Source organism: Musa acuminata, chromosome BXJ1-6, assembly GCF_036884655.1.
Source record: "Musa acuminata AAA Group cultivar baxijiao chromosome BXJ1-6, Cavendish_Baxijiao_AAA, whole genome shotgun sequence".
NCBI classification, from domain to species: Eukaryota; Viridiplantae; Streptophyta; class Magnoliopsida; order Zingiberales; family Musaceae; genus Musa; species Musa acuminata.
In genome coordinates, this window is record NC_088332.1 from 36,273,489 (window position 1) to 36,295,824 (window position 22,336).

Consider the following 22,336-nt stretch of genomic DNA (forward strand, 5'->3'; position numbering starts at 1 on the left):
TAAGCCTATAAAAAGGAGAAGAGTTGTAACAAGGGTAGTTTATCTTTGCTCGTTGGAAAGAAGATCGATAGTGAAAGCCGATGGCCTCGAGGGAAGAGGAATCATGAGTGGATGTAGGTCGGGACGACCGAAGTATTATAAATCGATTTGCATTTCTTCTCTTGCCTTAATTTGCTATTGCTTACTAATTTACTCTCCTCGCAACTCTTACTTTACTTTTAGTTAATCTCATTTTCGATATGAATTTATCGATCGAACTTTAAAATTGGTTATGGTCCTAACATATACTAAAATCATAGATGTCATTTCATTATATACATAAATGTCATTCCACTATAAGCATACTTGCAATGAAACAAACAGCAATATATAAGCTGCTCAATATCAAGATGCAAGTCAATAGCTCAAGAGGAGTCATATTTGATATTTCCTTTGATTCATTCATAACAATGAAGTAAACAACATTATGACTATATCGATGAAGTAAAAAACATTTAGGAGCATATGAATTAGGTAAAGAGCATTTAAGAGCATATAATTGAGTTAAAGAACATTTAGGAGCATATCAATATAAAGAATATTTAGTAGAATATCAATGAGATAAAAAGTATTTAGGAGCATATCAATGATGTAAAGAGTATTTATGAGTATATCAAGAAGAAATACAAAACAAAAGCTCAAGTATCACATATGACATTTTATTTATATCCAAAAATTATATAAAAATATATAAACAAGTACTTTGGATAATATGTCAATAGAACCTAGAGGGTGAAGTGTGATCATAATATAACATAATCCATCCATTTTTTGGATGTAATTGGGGCCGGTAGGAGCATCCTAAGCTCTACCCATAACTCCCTTCCCTATTTCTAATGAAGGTTCACAACTCTCGTTCTCATTTATAGTAGGGGTTCATATTATCTCACAAACACTAAAGTATAAAAAGATATTATGAATAAGAAAGTTAGTATATATAGGAAGCACATGTAAAACAACAAAGACATATATGTGCATATACGAAGCAATATGAGGTAAACTTATTCTTTTACATAATTTATTCATATATGATAAGAACCAATTACAAGAGATACAATAGTTTTAAAGTAACCACATAAGGCTCAATTGAGAAAAGAATTTTAGTTGAATTCAATTTCAAAGAGGTAGAAATAATAATAGGTATATTTGGCAATAGATATATTCTGGCAGAATCTATAAGGTATATTGCACAAGTTATTTAAATAATCAATCATACTTCAATTTACTATATCATTTGAAATATACATGAGTCTACTTTTAGATGAAGTAAGTTTTGTATAAATTAGAGTTTCCTGCATAGAGTTACAAGTAATTTAGTATAGAGAGATCAGAAAATATTATTTCTATTTTGTAGAATCTAAATGATCAAACGAAATAAATATTTGGGTAGGCATTTGCATTATAAATCTTCCAAATAAGGCACTAGACGAAAGATATAAGAGATTAGTTTCTAAAGAATTAAGTTTTACTTAAATCAAAATTCTATACAAAATGTTATAGTTAAAATAAGGCATATAGGTCAAAATTCTCGAAAATTCTATATTAGTAAATTTGTAGCTCAAATGAGATTGATATCATTAGCAAGAGCAAAACTCTATGAAGTACCTATAATCAAGAAGAAATCAAGATTAAAATTTTCTATAGGATGGGTTAGAACACTTGTCTTAGAAAAATTTGATCCCAAGTGTGAAGAATTGATCCAAAACCTCAAGCCAAAGCAAAACTTTTTCTTCTTTTTCATCAATTCCTCTTTCTTTCTCTTCTATAGTCTATGTTGGATTACAACAAGGTTCCCATTTGATAAGTTTTCTCTATTTTTCTCCTCTAATTACTTATATTTAGCTATCATAAAGATGACAAAGTGGCAAGCATGCATTAGGGAAGCTTATATGTCATCCATGGAACAAATATAAGTGGCACCATTTTTAGGTTAGCTAGTTACATATGTCCTCCACTTTTATTTTTAATCTTAATATAAATCTTTCATAAATCACATGCAATTCAATTGCTAGGATCACAATTAGGTCTCTAGCAACAAGCTTCAAATATAAAATTATTTAATATAAAAATTATTAAATAATTTTTATATTAAAATAATAATAAAATCATGGACATCATAAATAATTTTAAAATAAAAGATATTACATAGATATACTTAATTTTTTTAATCTATTTATGATGATGAGCAAACTAATAGCATAAAGTCATTTGTGATAAATGTAGAATTTTTAAGCTAGAGTTATTTTCGGTAATAAAAATTTAATAAAACAAATTTAAGTAACCAAGGGTCATTTTGTTATAGAAAATTCCTGCTAAAATCCATTTATAGAAACAAAATAGAATAGAACATAGTTATTATATTGAAATCAATAATGTTAACCTAGTCCAAATTACAATTTGTCTCAATTTTTATAAAATTATGATATTTTCCTAGGTAGCATACAAGAGAATATGGTCTATGACTTTTTATTAATTTAATCGAAATGTATCTTTCTTTACCAACTTTTTATGTGGCACTATGTATGTCATTGTTAGAAAGAAATTTTATAGAAATAAGAGAGCCCTAGAGTGCTATGTTTAACTAGATTTTGAGAGCAAGCTCTTTGATGCATAGTACTAGTATTGCAAAGCCCGAGGACGATAGGTTGTAGAAATATTTTAAATGTTGTCGTTGGGTTTGTGTCGGGGTGTTTATTTTGTTTGTACAACCCCCAACTATAATTTAACAAGTTTTTCATCAATGAAAAATTATTTATGTTCAATCTTTTGAGTACAATTATATTAGATTCGAGGGAATAGTTTTTTTTTTTTTTTTTTTTGAGTTATTGGATGTTCTGGGTCTATAGGATATCTGATCCCCCAACGTTTGAAGTTAGTATGTCCTAGGTTGGACCTCCTAAAGAATACAGTAGAGCTCTTTCCAATCTGGGGCAAGTTTTCCTTATGTGTTAGGACCATTGACCTCTCTCTATATTAAACCAAATTTCTAGTGTTGAGGCACAAAAACCAAACTTTCATCATGTAAAATTTTGATATTTACCTCTTCTGAACCAAGTTGAGGAGATATGCCAATGCCTTAATCTCATGATCAAATCAAAATCAATTCGAAGCCCTTTTGCATACTCTTGGGTTTGGATGGCCAAGAGAATTAGCATCATCACTTTGTCGTGAGACAAAGTGTGATTCCCTAATTGGAACCTTTAGAGTGGCCCGATAGCCCTATAAGGTGCCCGATAGCTCATCTACCCATATCCTCTTCTTCAATCCTTCTAGGATGACTTAGTTAATGACTTTGGACTATCCAAATGTTTGAGGATAGACCACCACGTTAAGATCTTAATAACACTAAGAGAATAAAAGTGATTGATCAAGTTAAAGTGACAAGTAAAGAGAATAAAACTAAATCACATTTAAATGATAAGTAAAGAGAGGTAAATCAATTTATAGTGATTTAATCTTTTCAACCAACATCTACCTCTTATTCCTCTTCCCTCATGACTATTGGCTTTCACTATCGATCCTCTTTTTAATGGACGAAGAACAACTACCATTGTTAACACTTTTCTCCTTTTTTAGAAGAGATAACCTTCACAGTTTCCTTTTACACATGATATCTCATCTCCTATAATTTAGAATTATATCTAAACTTAAGAGGAGGAAAAGACCCAAACTATACTTGAAATGATAGCTTATATTACTTTACTAGCTTAAGAATGAATGCTCCATCAACCAAGTGGGATATTTACAGACTCAAAAAACTTTACAAATAAAGTCAAAATTTAAATCCTTAAAATTTTATGATACAAGCGGTACCACCGTTGAACAGTACGACCATTATAAATATGCTATAAACCTAAACTTTGATAATACTACCATAAATCTAGACGTTATTATCGCTATTATAGATATTAGCATGAGAGATATTGGATGGTCTCCGATCACACTGTCATCGAGAGAGACATACTATATATGTTTGGGCAGTATAGTACTTTTCCTCATAAGACACATCATATGCTAGGATTTTTCTCTGTATTTGATCTTGTTAAGGATATAACAACCTTCACGCTACTACCACCCATAGATTTCTAAAGGCGATTAGTGAGATCCTTGAATTGACAGATGAATTTAACAACCACTACCATCCATAGAAGAAGCGACTATAGAGAACCTCAAAAGTGACAGATGATGAAGGAAATTTTGATGATCATTCCAATCTTAACAAATTAGGCAATGATAACATGGACGCTGACCAGGGAAAGAAGGTTATTGAGGAAGCACAATAGAATATCCATCATCTTTAGATCAATCAGATGTACCTCCTCCCATTCAAGGGATGCATGCATCGATCTCGAAGCCATGGGTAGTTTCCATTTTGATTTTTACATTATATGTATATATTTTAAAATTAATTTTGTATAAGTTGTAGGATCTTATAATTTACAATCCAATTCTATAATCCAAGTTTACAATCCGCTTTACGATCCTATGTAGGAAAACAATTTTGACAATCTTCCTCTTAACATTATGGTCACATTTATTTCTGGTGCATCAAAGAAGGAACAAATAGACATTAAATTGTATGTGATCAACATGATTGTGCAATATATTAGGGTATTTTTATAACTTGACTTAATATCTAATAAGGTGATCTAGGATTTGGGTTAGTCATCTCCTCTATATGCCTCATCACCCTCTCCTCTCAAATCATGTTAGAGAGATGCCGAGATGGCCGAGCATAGGATCCAAGGCTTTTGATCCCTACCGAGGAGTTAGTGTAGTAGTTAGTTTATTTGTTGTTCAGGCTTTTCCCTTATTATCAATAGCACATAGTATCCAAGGCTTTGGGATTTGTCATGGTCTCTACAATCTTATATACATACGGCTAGCAACTGGATTGCATGGACTATTCCCCACTACAGAGTGAAATAGTCCCATTTGATTGTTGAATCAGTCGATCAGTGGTCAGAAAATTGATATATTTTTCAATATATTTAGCTAAAAACGAGATCAAGAAGGAGACAGAGGTGGAAGAGTCAGAGTCGGATCGAAGAATTAGTTTTAGGGCTTTGGGGTGGATTGATATTTTTATAAATTAAAATTAGTTTAATTTGGTTTGGATCGAAGAAAAAGAAAGAGCTCTTGATCATTGATGAACCAATTCAGACCGATTCAAATCGGTTTAGGTTTAATTTGGATTTTCGATTCGATTTGAACACTCCTACTATACATAATTTTCTTTCTGATAATCAAATCCTATATCCAATTTCACCGACAAAGACTTGATAAGAATTCCCATTGACACTTCATTATAGTGAAAGCTCGTTCATGCTTTTCCATGCTATAAAACACATTGAGAAAGACCTCCCTGTGTAGCCTACCTCTTGGCCACCTCGAAAGGAAGAGTTGCCAAATGATCCTTATATGGTCTAATTCATTATTTTGGTCACTATTCAACATTATATACAAAACAATATGCCAAAATTAGAAAAAATTTTCTTGAGCTCAAGACATATGAGGAGAAAAACCTCTTAAACATTTTTTAGGGAATTGTTTATGTATGTCTATTCTAATGAGCCATCTATCAAATCATTGCAATTGGTGTTAGATCTCAAAAGGAAGGAAGAAATCTTCACAAAGGGGGTTCTTATGATCCTATAAAGAATTAAATTTATTCAAACATTTATGTTAATCTATATTTTCTTGAAAAGGATGATTAATCTACTAAAATTACTATTTAAAGAAAAAACTCCAAATTAATTAAAAGAAAAAAAAAGACTACCAAAATATGAGAGGATAATAGAGGAACATCGTGTTGAATACTAGATTTTGATAATGAAATCAATTGATGAGTTAATGGACTAATAAGTATTTTAGATAAATAATGTAGGAGAAACTTTAATCATGGACTTGAACCATTAAAAAGCAAATCGTTGAAGCAGGAGAATCAGACATTGGACCAAAAAACATCATGTTAGAGATTGGACGTCGGACTGGAGGGTTAGTCAACATGCCGAAGGATGGATTTCATGCCATAAGTTCAGGCATCAAACTGAGAGGATCAGGTATTGTACCAAGAAGATTGGATGCTATAGGAGATCAACATATTGATAGATTGGGTAATACATTGAAAGAAAAGACGATGCGTTGGATGTTAGGACGAAATGCTGGATGAGCAGATGACATGTCGAATAACATGCTTAAGGCTTCATGAGTGGTTAAGTCTTGATCGAAGTGGCTTGGAGTCTAATTGAGTTAGTTTTAGACTATAACTATTATGGTCGAATTAACACTAAGGGGGGGGTGAATTAGTTCTTTTGGTAAAAACGTTGGTTTGAAAAATTTTATTTGATAAAGCCCATAACGAAAATATGTTTAAACTTAAAAACGTTCATAACAGTGCAAGCAAAAATAGTAGATGATTAAGTAAGAAAGTAATGAAGGTAAAAAATAAGAGAAAAGGGCACACCAGATTTATAGTGGTTCGATCATCGTGACTTACGTCCACTCTCGATTTTTCCTCCGTCGTGGCTATCGGTTTCCATTATTGATTTTCTTTCAATGGGTGAAGATCAACTACCCTCTTATAACTCTTCTCTCATTTTCACAGGTTTAGGAGATAACCTTTACAATTCTCTCACCCTTCTCTTAAACTGAATTCAAAACTTAGAGCTAGAGAAGGGAAACTCTCAAGTAATTACAATAGTATTTTCATACAAATTTTTGTTTAAATTCTTCTATAAACCGAGCAGGGATGAGTGGGTATTTATAGGCCACCAATGGTTTCAAAATTAGAGCTAAAAATGGTCTCATCCTAGGTTTTCGAGGTACTAGTGGTACTATCATCAGTACTAGGTGGTACTATCGCTTAACAACTCTGCTCTGGTGGTACTACCATTAGTCTGAGTGGCACGACTGCTTGACATAGCCTAGAAGACTATGTCTGGATAGTACCACTACCTATCTAGGGGTACCACCACTTGGCACTGGGCAGTACCACTACTTAGACATTACTTGGGAGACCAAGCCTCAAGAGATTCCATCGTTAGCCCTAGTTGTGCCACCACTTGACCTGACTCCAAGTCATTAAATGGGCCAACCAGTAGACCCAATTCAGCCCTGATTCAGGTCCATTCAACTCTAATTTAGGCCTAATTGGCCCTTATTTGAGTTAGTAGGATTACTCTCAAAACTAACTCAAATTAAGACCTAACTATGATAATAAAGGCTTAAACGATTATAATACAAGCAATCTCAATTGTTTGATATGTCATTTGTTCATTCGAACTCTTGGTGAACTTCTAGCAAACTTTTGACAAACTTACGGTGCATCGTCCAAACCTTCGGCGTATCGCTTAATCTATATGCATGTTGACTCCCACAACATCCGATCTTAGCGCAACGTTCAATTTTTTTCAACTTGATACCCGATCTTTGACTTTGGCCCAATGTCTGATTCTTCTACTTTAATTGTTTTGCCTTTTCATGATCGTAGTTAGTCCTACATCACTTTTCTTAAAACATGGATTAGATTATAAATTTATCAATTAATTTCATCATCAAAATTTGAGATTTAATAATCTTTCCCTTTTTATGATGACAATCAATTGATGACGGAGTTAACCTTAACTCCTCATATTTATATGTGATATCGAAATAAGGCAAACTTGAATTCAAAAGGAATAATAACCTTTGAATTCAAGTGAAACAATTTTGATCATATGCAACATATCATTTCAAAATTTCATACATTTTGCATCATCATTTAAACATAGTTTCAAATCATCAAAATATAACATGTATAATTTCAAAACATTACAACTCGTCATCACTTATAACATGCATGATACTAAAATAAATCATCATCACTTTAGGCATAATATACATGCTACCAAAACATTAAAATTTTTAAATCATTGATTATTACTTCGCCCCCTTTGTCACAAACAGAAAGGAGAAAAGTGCAACTAACATGCAAGTTTTACATCATTTTAGAACATGCAAGCTAGTAAGTTTTAGAGATGTGAAAGTTAGCAATACTTACTTCTACGTGAAAATTAGTAATTCTTGCTTCTCATTTGAAATATGCAAGTTTGCAAGTTTTGCTTCTTGAGATGGCAAGCTAGCACTTTTCCTTCTCTTTGAGATGTGCAAGATAACACTTTTACTTCTCTTGAGATTGTAAGCTAGCACTTTTGCTTCTCTTTGAGATGTTAGCAATTCTCTTTCTCCCCTATGTCATTAAAAAAAGAAAGAAAGGAGAAGGGAAGGATTCAATGGTGCAAATATTTCAACTATCACATGGACAAAAGAAAGATGAAGTCATGAATCTGAAAGTCCATGAATTAAAGCTCTACTTTTGCAAATAGAAAGATGAAGGATTCATAGGAAATGATCACCACATGAAAAATAAAATATCAAGTTGTGAATATCAAAAGTCCATGAATCAAATCTCTTCTTTTGTAAACAGTAAGAAGAAGGAATGATAGGAAACGATCTCGATTTAAAAGGAAAACTCAAGTTACGAAAAATCGAGAAATTCAAAAAATGTATAAGAGAAATTCATATATTAGGAAGATTTAACATGCTTAATTCTTTTCTAATAAAATCAAATTATTTCTCATTCAATGATTTTATAAAAAAATAGTTAATTGATATTTTATATTAATAAATTCTAGAGATATATCATGGTAATTAACATGATCTCTAATAAAATGATGCTTAATATCAATATGTATAGTTCTAGAGTATTGAATAAGATTTTTTGTTAAACAAATAACACTAGTATTATCACATTTTATAGGAATATTTTTCAAGTAAATTCAAAAATCTTCTAAAGTATTTTTCATCTAAATAACTTGTGCACAATATGCACCTACTACTATATATTCAGCCTCGATGGTAGATAATGTAATAGAATTTTATTTCTTGAAAATCTAAGAAACAAGTATATAGCCTAAAAATTGACATATTCGAAATGTGCTTTTCCTATCTATTCTACATCTAGCAAAATCAACATCGGCATAAACAATTAATTCAAAATTTTTTGATTTTGGATATCATAATTCTATATTAAGAGTTCCTTTTAAATATCTAAAAATCCTTTTAACTGCTTTGAAATGAGATTGTTTAGGATTAGATTAAAATCTAGCTTAAAGTTATATACTAAACATAATATCAGGTTTAGTTGATGTGAGGTATAATAAACTACCTATCATACCCCTATAAGTATTTTGATCAAAATATTCTCTGCCATAGTCGATATCTAATTTTATAGAAGTGCTCATTGGTGTCTTAATAGCCTTAGCACTATCTATATTAAATCATTTTAATACATCTAAAGCATACATAGTTTGACTAACAAAAGTTCGATCACTAAATTGTTTGATTTGCAATCCTAAGAAAAATGTTAATTCACTCAGTAAACTCATTTCAAATTCTTGGCTCACACTTTTGGTAAAAGATTTACATAAAGACTTATTTGTAGAACAAAAATAATATCATCAGCATAAATTTGAATAATAAAAAAATTATTTTTAAAATATTTAATAAATAATATGATATCAATCTTGCCTTTTAAAAAGTTATTCTTAGTAAGAAATCAACTAAGTATCTCAAACTAAGCCCTTGGGGCTTGTTTCAATCCATAAAAAGCCTTAGAAAACTTTAAAACATGGTTAAGAAAAAGAACATTCTCAAATCCGGGTGATTGTTCAACATAAACTTCTTCGGAAATAAAATCATTAAGAAAAGTACTTTTAACATCCATTTGAAATAACTTAAAATTATTACAACAAACATAGGTAAAGAGTATCTTTGTGGCTTCTAGTCTTGCCACAAGAATGAAGGTTTCTTCATAATCGATACCTTTATCTTGGTTGAAACCTTAGGCCACTAATCTAGTCTTGTTTCAAATCACGATACCAAGTTCATATTACTTGTATCTAAAGACTCATTTAGTATCAATTACAAGATGGTCACTAGGTCTAGGAACAAGCTTCCAAACCTCATTTCTCTCAAATTAATTGAACTCCTCATGCATTGCAAAAACCCATAAATTGTCTTTTAGAGCATCGTCAATGTATTTAGGTTCAATTTGAGATAAAAAGATAGCATTAGCATAAAATTTTTAAAAGAAGAACAAGTTTGAACATCTTTTAATGTATCTCCAATGTTTAGCTCTTTAAGATGAGCATCTACATACTTTTTTCTTAAATTCAAGAAACTCATTAAAAACAACATGAATGGATTCCTTAGTGACTAAAGTTCTTTTATTAAAGACATGATAAGCCTTAGAAATAAAGGAATATCCAAGAAATATGCTTTCATCTAATTTGGCATCAAATTTTCCTAAGGTATCTTTTTTATTTAAAATGAAACATTTACAATAAAAAATTTTAAAATATGAAATGTTGGATATTTTATTATTCCATAATTTATAAGGAGTTTTGGAAAGTAATGGTCTAATGAGAACCCTATTCATGACATAGCATGTCGTGTCAATGGCTTCAGCTCAAAAATATTTGGGTAAGCTATGTTCGTTTAACATGGTTCTTGCCATCTCTTGTAAGCTTCTATTTTTTCTCTCAACTATTCTATTTTGTTGTGGATTTCTTAGAGTAGAGAAATTATGGTTGTACTCATTTGACTCACAAAAATCTTGAAAATTATGATTTTGAAACTCACTGTCGTGATTACTACGAATAAATGAAATCATAAAACTCTTTCTATTTTGAACAAGTTAATAAAATTTTAACAAATATTTAAAGTAATCACTTTTGTATGCCAAGAAATATGTACAAGTATATCTACTATAATCATCAATAATTACAAAAGTGTATTTACTACCTTCTAGACTTGTTATATTAATTGATCTAAATAAATCCATATGGATTAATTGTAGTGGTCTAGATGTGCTTATTTGATTTTTTGATTTAAAATTATTTTTTATTTATTTATCTAGTTGTCATGCATCACAAAGTTTGTCTTTGATAAATTTAATGTTAGGCATTCCTCTTACGAGTTCTCCAGTTAAAATTTGTGAGATTAGTTTCATGCTAGCATGACTTAGTCTCCTATGCCAAAGTCATGCATCATCGTTTAAAGTCGAAAAATATGTTTCATCACAAAAATCATCAATATCAATAGTATACACATTATTATTTCTTAAGACAATCATAGATCTATTTTTGTCTGATATTTCTATTATGCAAGTATTAGATTCAAATTTGATGATATATCATTTATCACATAACTGACTAATGCTTAGTAGATTATGTTTTAAACCATCTATTAATAGCACATTTTCAATCAAGAGATTTGACTTGTTACCTATGGTTCATTTACTAATAATTTTTTCCTTATTGTTGTCTCCGAATGTGATATATCCTTCGTCTTAACTAGTGAGTTGGATCTCTGGTCATGTGCCTTGAGCATCCACTATCAAGATACCATCTCTTGCTCCTAGCTTTTGATTGTAAATACATCTATAAGAAAAAGGATTTTCTTTTAAGTACCCATTTAATTTTGTGTCCCTCATAAATAGATTTACCTATCTTAATTATTGGCATTGAATTATTTATGGTTTATTTAGGAATCCAAACTAATTTATGTGAACTATACTTTTTAAATAAACATCTATAGGCATAATGTCAAAATGTATCACAAAAATTACATCTATTTTTAGGAAAAACATATAATGTGGGTCCTTTAACAAATATAGTCGGCTTTTGTTGAGTGTTGCTAGTTACAAAGTCGATTCCTCCTTTTATATGAACATGACCTTTGTTAGCAAGGATCATGTTTAAAGATTTGTTACCAATTTTAAAATTTTTTAATATTTCTTGTAGTAAAATATTTTCTTTCTTATGTGAATCTAACTCTTCACACTTAATGCAAAGAGTTAACATACAATTATCATGCTTATTTTTTAATTTTTTAAATTCACTAGTAAGAGAAGCATGATCTTTTTTAACAATTTATACTTTTTACTAACCAATTTAAATTCATCAGCCCACCTGATTCAAATTGGATTGGATTGAATATTGATTAACTCAATTGTGAGTTAATTGAGATCTATAGTTCGATTGAACCGGATATAACAATATCAACATTCAACAATAACACTCCTCTCCCATGGCCTACATGTTAGAGGAATTGATTCAATATTAAATAATATTTATTATTTTAAATTTTAATATTATTAATTAATTTTGATAATAATCTTATGTTTATATAAATAAAATAAATTAATTATAAGAATATGGAGAACCTATAGGTTCCTTGCCTCTTAATGGGGATTTCCCATCGTCGCCCTTGTCCCATCTAAATGAGGAATGAGATGGAGGATGAGATGCGGATAGGGATCGGGAAGCACTCCCCGTCCTATCCCACCTAGTTGACATCTCTACTATGTATTGCAACACCATCCTTATTTTCCACACTACTAGCATTTCTCTCAACACTATCCTTTTTTTTCCACACTATTAGTGTTTCTTTCTTCTTGTCACTTATCTTGCTAAAAAAAAATATAATCTTAATTTCTTTCACATTAAATAAATCAATAATTACTTTATAAGTTTGACCATTATAGTTACTATATTTAACCTAAATAAAGTTGGAAACCACACTTATATTGATAATTAATTATGACCAAAATAAGAATAATTCCTAATCTATTCTTACAAAATATTCAGGTCTAATCAATAAACACAAACAAAACTCTATATAAAGGGTTCATTATGTGTTTTGAAGTTTCATACCAGCTCCAATCCTTAATCCTCTTCAGCAGTCTCCCCCTTTTAACTTTTATCATATGTAAGATTTACACTTTTCTTTTACTACTATTTCTTGCTTATTGTTGTGATGCTTGATCATATTTTACTTATTTCTAATATTTATTTTATTTTTTATGTAAATTATACTCAACATATAAAGAAACATGGCTGGTCGTGATATTATGGTCGCAAAGATCTCCGAAGACATCCTCCACTATGGTATCCTCCCATGGCTCCCTTGCAAGTACCTCTCTAGGTTCAAGTCTGTATCTAGGAAGTGGAATCACCTCATCTCCCATGACCTCGGATTCATGCAGAAGCAGTCAAGCCATGGATCACCCGTCTCCTTTGGTTTTGTGTATAAGCGTCCACATGGCATTATCCTCTACCCCGTCGACATCCCCCGGGAGCTCAACATTTGCATGCCCAACTCGTTCTTTCCCACCCTTCCAGTTGGCATTATATATAATAACATTCTTGCGCTCGTTGGTCATCTCCTCTTGGTAGTGCTGATGAAATCAAATTCAAAAATCTACTATGTGTGGAATCTAGCAACAAAAGTGGGTCACACAATACCTATAATCAATGATTCGCAGTGTCTTGGACTAGCTCTAGATACCTCAACAACAGCTACTTCTGGTTACAAACTAGTAAATCTTGTTCTAGGACGATGGGCAGATTCTGAAGAATACTTATTCCATATTTACTCCTCTGCCACGAGGAGATGGTCGGTTTCTGATCACAAGCTCATCATTAAAGACACATTGGCTTTCCATGGGCAGATCCATCCTTTGTCCACAAAGCGTGTCATCTACTGGGATCGTACTCCCTACCTATTATGGTTTGACGTCGAGAAGGATGTCACAGGCTATATGTCACTACCAACCGTAAATGAAGGTGGAGGTGTGCGTAGTCAGAAGCTTGGGGTGACATATGATGAAGAGATTTTAACTGTCATTCGACTCTTGACAAATAGAGCGATAACAATATGGATGATGGCAAAGAAAGGAGGATGGGTGAGAAAGCATCAAATTCACTTAATCGACAATATTCCAATGAAAATTCTTGGAGATGTATACGTCTCCAATATCAATCAGATCGACCTCCTATCATTTCATGGTGGTGATACAGTCTACCTACACATACGATTTGATAATACCCTAATATTGTGTTGTTATAACATCACCACCGGGGAGATTACAAAGATCAACCAGTTTGCGGGTTTATTGCAAGTATCATGTCCCTCTATGTTCTTAAATCACAACAGTTTGGTGAGATTAAATTAAGTAGCATTGGTATCTCATAATACCAAGTTTCTTGGCCAGACTTATTTACAATTTATATCTTATTACTTTCCTTGCATTATGTAACCCAAGAATCAAATGTTTTTCAATGTTCAAGTATTGAATAAGTTTGTTGGTTCTTGTAATAATTTATTTTGTATTATTTTTTCTTTTGTTATTTATTCCATTTCCAATCCAACATATTAGACCTCATCTGTAGATTTATTTGGGTGATTTTTTTAAAAAAAATATGTATATTTTGAGTATTTCATAAACGATAACCCTCCTTTATTTTTTTGAAATAATATTTTTAATTTAAAAATCTCTAAAATACCTCTCAAAAGTTTTTTTTGCTATTTTTTTCTTACTAGTTTTCAACTATTATAGTGTTTTCATTGGTTCGTTTATAGGGTTTTTCAGTAACATTCAGAATGTTTTATTGATATATTAAAAACATTGTAAACGCTATTGAAAAATATTATAAGTGACACCATTACAATACCATGTTTTTAGGTTTAGAGTTAGTTTGGATGAGGTTAGGGATCTATTTAGATCATTTACAATGCTTTTAAATAGGCTTTATAGTATTTTTATTATGGTAGTCAAAATACTATAACAAACCAAAACACTATAAAAGAGGAAAAAATTTTGAGAGATAATTTAAATATTTTAAAAATTAGGGATACTATTTTAAAAAATAAAATGGAGGGCGCCGATTCGGAAATACCCAAAATAGAGGTATTTTCTAGGAAAATTACTCTTTTTATTTCCTTTTATTTTTCTTCCTTCATAATTAATACAAAGGTTCTTCATGATTTAATTGTATGTGATAAATCAATTATGATATTCATTCACTTTAAAAATAACAATAAAGTTAACTTAAGGATCTCTACTTAATGAATTATGTGATAAATCAATGGACAAATTGAGTTCAATGTAGATGATAACTAGAGATGTCGACGGAGTGCGATAGGTGCGGGGAGTGCTTCCCTATCCTGTCTCTATCTCATCCATCATCCTCACCCCATTTCCCATTTACATGGTGTGGGGCCAGAGGTCGGGACAAGAGATCTCCATCGGAGATAAAGAACTTATAGATTCTTTATATTTTTCTAATTAATCTAGGTGAATATCTTGATGATGATGGAGGCTTGGTGATTGTGAGATATCGAGAAACATTCATGATGAAATAAAGAAAAGAGAGAGAGAGAGACAGAGATATGAAAATTACAAAATAAGATAAAAGAGGTAAATCTCAATTAGGATTTTGAACTTTTGATAAAATATTTTATTTATTTTTATTAATTTTTGAATATATTAAAAAAAATAAATATAAGATTGGCTTAGATGTTTATGTTGTAATGTTAGAGTTATAAGTATTGGGTTCAATTCTGGAATTATCTTTAGGCATAGGCAATTATATTCTTGCGCAACATTGGTTTACCATTGTTGAAGTATTTTGAAGGCGAGGGTCCATCCCTCAATGTATTCCAATGCCCTCATGCACCTTGGCGAGCATGTTGAATCTTGGATTTTGATAATGAAATTAATTGATAGTGTTTATAATTTAATGTGTGTTTTGAGTGACGAGGGAAGCTTCGATCGGGGAGAGACAATTAAGGCAAGTAGAATCATGTTGAGCTAGAATGGAACACGTCAGAAGATTGGACGTCGAGCCGGAGGATCAATTGACGTATCGGTAGAAGGTTTCGGGTCATGGGTTCAGTTATCGGGCCAAGAAGAGCGAAAATTGTGTTGAGGAAATCGGAGTTACGAAGGTCAATTGATCGATAGGGCAATAGGCCGCAAGAAAGGACAATACACCGAAAAATCAAACGAAGCATCGATGAACCAATGACATGCCGGACAACATTTGATTTAAGCCTTATAATAATTGTCTAGATTGAAGTAGGCTTTAAGTGTGCAGGATTTACTATGATTGCAAGGCATAAAGCAAAATGAAGTCCCGGAGTCAAGAACGAGATTTCGTTAGGAGTTTGAGAGTTCGTCGGAAGTCTGGATGTTCGTCGAAAGTTCTGCCGGAATTGACTAAAAAGTCCAGAAGGTGATTATATTTGACCCACATGGCCTTTCATCGTTATAGGGAGAAATCGATTTCTAACGTAAGTTGACTTGGTCAAGTCCCTCGAGGTTCACCTATATTACGATTCGAGATCTTGCCTATGACATAGAAATATCACCTGTGACCTAAGAACATGATATGCTTGGGTCGAGTCCCTCGATAGCATATCATCAAATCAGACTCATCTTGTAATGATGGTAATGATTTAACTAAACATCATAGTTGGTCGAGTCTCTCGAGACTATGACGGCTTGAAGGCTAAAGAGAACGGGAATCACAAGGAGTTGTGATCGGCAAGAGTTGCCTACCTTTTGGGGTTTATGTGATTGGTCGAGTCTCTTAAGATTACATTAAGATACCGATTGGATCCCGATCTCCACTAGAGATCTATCGGGGGTCTTTGATTCACATACCATAGGGAGTTGTGTGATTCATAAGAAAAAAATAGGAGTAGATTAAGATAGAAGTCTACATCTTAATTGTCTATTTTTCTATTAAATCTGCATATTATTTATTTTGCTACATCTTTATTTTATGAAAATATCGCTTTCAAAACTCTTATATGGCATACTTGATATCAATTGCCTCACTGGTCCAAATTACATGGATTGGCTCTGCAACCTGAGAATCATTCTCATAGTGGGGAAAATTACATATGTTTTTGACATAGTGATGCCTATGCCCCCAAGGAAGGGGCAAGTGAGGATGAGATCACTCGTTACATGAAGTACATAGATGACTCCACTCATACTCAGTATTACATGTTAGGCTCCATGGCTCCTGAGTTATAAAGGCAGTATGAAAAGATGGATGTCATATCTATTCTCTTACATCTCCATAAATTATTTGAGAAATAGGGAAGAATTCAATGATATGAGATATCCAAGAGTCTCTTCCGTGCTAGGATGATTGAGGCGACACCGGTTCAGAACTATATCCTCAAGATGATTGAGTGGATAGAGAAGCTTATGAGTTTAGGAATGGTCCTAGAAGATAACTTATGTGTAGATCTTATATTTTAGTCTCTACCAGATTCCTTTTCTTAGTTAATTATGAATTTTAACATGAAAAAGCTTAAGGTGGCTCTCCTTGAGTTCCTCAATGTTGAGGGAGGCTCAGAGCACCATCAAGAAAGAGAAGCCAATTCTCTATGATGGTGAGACTAGAAAGAAAAGGAAGACAAAAAAGTCGCTTAAGAAGAGTAAGAGCAAGGGCAAATCGGGTAAAGCAAATGTTGCTAAGAATGACCCAATAAAGGACAAAGGCCGATGCTTCCACTACGACAAAGATGGGCATTGGAAGAGGAACTACAAAGAGTACAGAGAAGGTAAAACAGAAGCTTAGAGAAGCTTCAGGTACATTCATGATCAATCTTCATTTGTGAGATTCTTATAATAATGCATGGGTATTAGATACCGGGAGTGCTTAACACATCTATAATTCGTTGCAAGTTCTGGCAAGATTTAGGAGATTGGCAAGAGGTAAGAAGGACCTCAAGATGGGCAATGGAGCAAAAGTTACTACAGTGACTATTGGCGAGGTCATCCTATATCTACTTGGTGGAGCTATTATTGCATTGGATGCATGTTTCTTTGTTTCTTCTATTATCAAAAATATTATTTCCATTTCATGTTTGATAGTTATAGATATAAATTAATTTTTAAGAACAATAGTTATTAAATAATATTAGATGATAAGATCATCACTAGAGGAATATTGTATAATAGTTTATTTATACTAGACACTACTCCATACATCATGAATGTAAGTGTGTCCAAGAGGAAACGAGATGAGATGAATAGTGCACACCTATGGCATTATAAACTAGGTCGCATCCATGAGGGAAAGATTCAAAAATTGTTAAATGATAGATATATAGATTTATTCGACTATAAGTCATATGCAACTTACGAGCCTTGCCTTTATCGAAAACTAACCAACTCTCTATTTAGTGGAATTGAAGAAAGAGTCATTGAGTTACTAGCTTGGAAAACTCGGGATAAGACTTTTTGGCTCTATTTTTCAAAGTCATTTAGGGCCTATAAATACCCCACTCATTCTTACTTGAGATAGCAAGAAAAGAGCATGAAAAGCTTATGAAAGATGGTGGCTTCGATGGAGGAGGAATCAAGAGTGAACATAGGTCACGACGATCGAACCACTATAAATCTATTGTGCATTTCGCTTATGCTTTTCATTCTTATTGCTTTCTAATTTATTTGCTCACTACTTTTACTTGCATTCCAAGTTAAACATATTTTTGATACGGGTTTAATCAAATAAATTTTTGAAATCGGTTTAACTTTTTGAAAGCACTAATTTGCCACCTCCCCCTTACCCCCTACCCCTCCCCCTCCCCCTCCCCCCCCCCCCTCCACCCCACCTTCATCTCTTAGTGCTTTTATGATCCTAACATACCAATGAGACATGGGATATCACTTTCTAGGAGTATATCCCCAAAGACTCTTAAAGAAAGGGCAGACATGGATAAGATATCCTATGCCTCAGCAATAGGATCTATCATATATGCTATGCTATACTATATACTAGGCTTAATATAGCGCATACTTTAAGTGTTACGAGTAGATATCAGGCGGATCCAGGTTTGGAATATTGAAAGGCAATAAAGTGTATCCTTAAGTGCTTGAGAAAGACTAAGGATCTTTTACTAGTATATGGAGGAATTAGCCTTAGGGTTAAGGGCTACACGGATTGAAAACTACACGGACTCGAGTTTCCAATCCGATGTTGATGATAGCAAGTCTAACTCAGGGTATGTGTTTACCCTGAATGGAGGAGCAGTATGCTAGAAGATTTCTAAGTAAGATACTACCGCTAACTCGATCATAGAGGCGAAGTACATTACTGCAGTAGAAGCAGCAAAGGAGGGAGTTTGGATGAATAAGTTCATCACATATCTAGAAGTTGTGTCGGGTAGCGAGAAGTCGATTCCCTTATATTGTGACAACAATAGGGCGATTGCTCAAGCAAAAGAACCCAAATCTCATTAGAAGTCTAAGTACGTTCTAAGGAGGTTCCACCTAATCAGAGAAATCATGGCCTGTGGAGATGTAGTAATGGAAAGAGTTTCATCCGAAGATAACATCACAGATCCACTAACGAAGTCGTTATCTCATTATTATCTTTGAGCGTCACAGGGGTCTGATAAAGATCAGATACATAGGTGATTAGCTTTAGATTAGGTAGAAGATTGCTAGTCATAAATATCCTGTAAGCTAATTACATGAGTGATGGAATATGTGACATGATACGCACTCTTTTTGCTTATCACATGAGTGATGGATCGTGATGAAATCATGATAATGAGACCAATTCACCTTTAAACATAGACCCTAAATAATCTCGATCATAGGTTACTCGATGGGATATTGAGATAACCGGATAGAGTGGTGTGTTATATACTCGTCTATATAATAGAGGCAGTTGGTCTCATAACTGCTCATGTGAGAACATTAGGGATACAATGCATGTGCTCATTGGAGAATAAGTTTACTGATCGATCCACTCACAGAATGCTTGATGGTTGATGATATCTCATTGTCAAACAGTGATTCTATCATCCTAGTGGTGTATCTGGTCTTTAGACCTAAGACATCAAAGATGTCCTATATGAATACTCTACTATTTGATATTGGACTTACAAGCTTAGAAGTTTTAAATCTAGTATAACCTGTCATCAAGAATGGCAGTCAAATTTATGAGGGCTATTGAGTGTCGATAGAGGATCATCTACTCTTGGTGCCATAAGAAGAATATTCTATATATTTTTGCTCAAGCAAATCCCTAGGCAGGGTCATTCAGATTGAGAGAGAAAAAGTTTTCCGAGAGAATCCGATTAGAGCGAGATTCGAGTAGATTTCGTATGGGCTTGATAGCACCATTATCGGTATATGGTATTTGGGATATTAGATAGATGAGGGACTATAGATACATGGTAACTGAGGATAAATAGGTCTCATGGATTAGATTCCTCTGTATCGTTTGGGGACTACGGCGTAGTGGCCTAATACGTCCGTAATTGATAAGTCGAGTGAATCATTATGGAGATAATAATTCACTTAGCTAGAAGGAGTTCTGACAAATATGACTTATAGCCAACTTGATATAGGCCTAAAGGGTTACATATATATAGTAGATGTTGCAACGAGCAAATGTTCGAATATGAAATATCCACTAGAACCCATATCTTATTGGATATCCAATAAACCCTTGAATTATTAGATCTTGTGGATAAGATCTAATAAGAGCCAATGAGAGATTATTAGGTAAAGATCCACTAATCCAAGAAGTTTAGGTAGTTGGATAGAGATCCATTACCCAATATTGTATGATCCACTAGGGTTAAGTTGATAAGGGAGCATCTATAAATAGGAAAGAACCAAAGGGTCATATGCTACACCCTTTTAGTTGTCACTTCTGATACTCCTCTCTCCCTCTCCTCCTTAGTCAACAGCCCCCTTCTTGATCGTGTGGTGTACATGAAAAGGAGGATTATACAACGATTTAAGGAGCGTGTTCATAGCCCTTTCCATGTAGATCACCGCTAGAGAGGATGATAGCTGACCTCCTTCATCCTCTCCTATAGATCTATAGGATTTTAGGGATATACGATCTCCCTAAGTAACACATTTTTTATATACGCACAGTTTTCGGTTTTACGATTTTTGTGCACTAATCTTCGCATAATAATGAAACCTTCTTTTTTTTTAGGAAAATCTAATATTTTGTTTTCTGTTCTTCAGCTACTCATATGATCTTGTCCTAGATTTTCTAACACCTTTAATGCCCAAGTTAATAACCCGAGGTGTACAAGCTTTTATATTTGGTCCTAAATGACATAATATTTTATGGGATATTCTACGTGGAGATAATCTCTAACCATCCCCAATTGCTTCCTCTTGACCTTTTATCTACGGATCGACAAGGGAGGACAACTCATAATTACTTACCTTAGACCCTCCACGTAGGCTAACAAGTGAAAGGTATCCTCCATCTTCTCTCTCCACTCTGGACATCATGTGGCGATTACATATTAGATGGCAATTGACTAACTGTGTATTTCCTTGTCATTTTCCATCTTTAGACCATTCTGACCCTGGACCTTACTATTTTCCTATTTGTAATTCATTCTCAGCTTAGTAGCATCTTGATTTGTGAGAATAATTATTAGCGAGTATAAATAACTAATAGAGAATAGAATTCAAAGATAAGTTCATAACACTTAAGCCACATATATTTCAATAGATGAATAATGAATCAAAGAAGAAGCAAATTGATAAAGACATTTAATCTCATATTGATTGAGGAGTAGGGGAACCAAGGGCTTATAAGTCTGTCGAGTCACCCTTACCCTCAAAGGCGTCTTTTAAAGTTCATAAGCTCCAAAATGATAAAACTGTGCGAGTATACCCACCGTCCAAAACAGATAATTCCTCGTGAGTCCATAACAACAAAATGTGACTTATTATATTGATGCTAGAAGGAGGGTCCTAAGTCCTTGGCTCCCGTACGGGAGGGAGCACTGATAAGGACATTTAGTCTCATATTGGTTGAAGAGAATGAGAACCAATGACTCATAAATCTGTCGGATCATCCTTATAAAGCTTGAGCTCCGAAAGAGAAAACCTATGAGGATACACCCATCACCAGCCTACGGACCGCACTAATGACCAACCAAATCTTGACTTATCAAATCATATGTAAATAATAATATTATGCAATATAAGTGTTGTACCTTAATTATATCAGAAAAGGGTTTTTACAGTTGAACTCAAAAGATCTCATAATGGGATATATAGGGTTAGGCTTAGTCATCTCCATTATGTATTGTTTCCATACTAATTAAAGGAATATAACATATGCTTATTTAAGATTTAAGATGTAGGGATCTGAACCATATTTTCTATTTGTGTTTTTTTTAACTCCTATATTTTTATCATTTTATTCTTTTTTTTTACCATAGCAATAATTATGATGTCTGCACCAAAGAAGCTTGTTATTAATGCCTTATTGATCTTTGTTCTGATTAATAGAGTTTTGAGTAGATCTTTTAGCCTTAAAATATGAGGATAAACTTAGACTTAGTTTCCTAAAAATTCGAAAGGTGACGGCTGATAGACGAGCTTGCAGACTTTTGA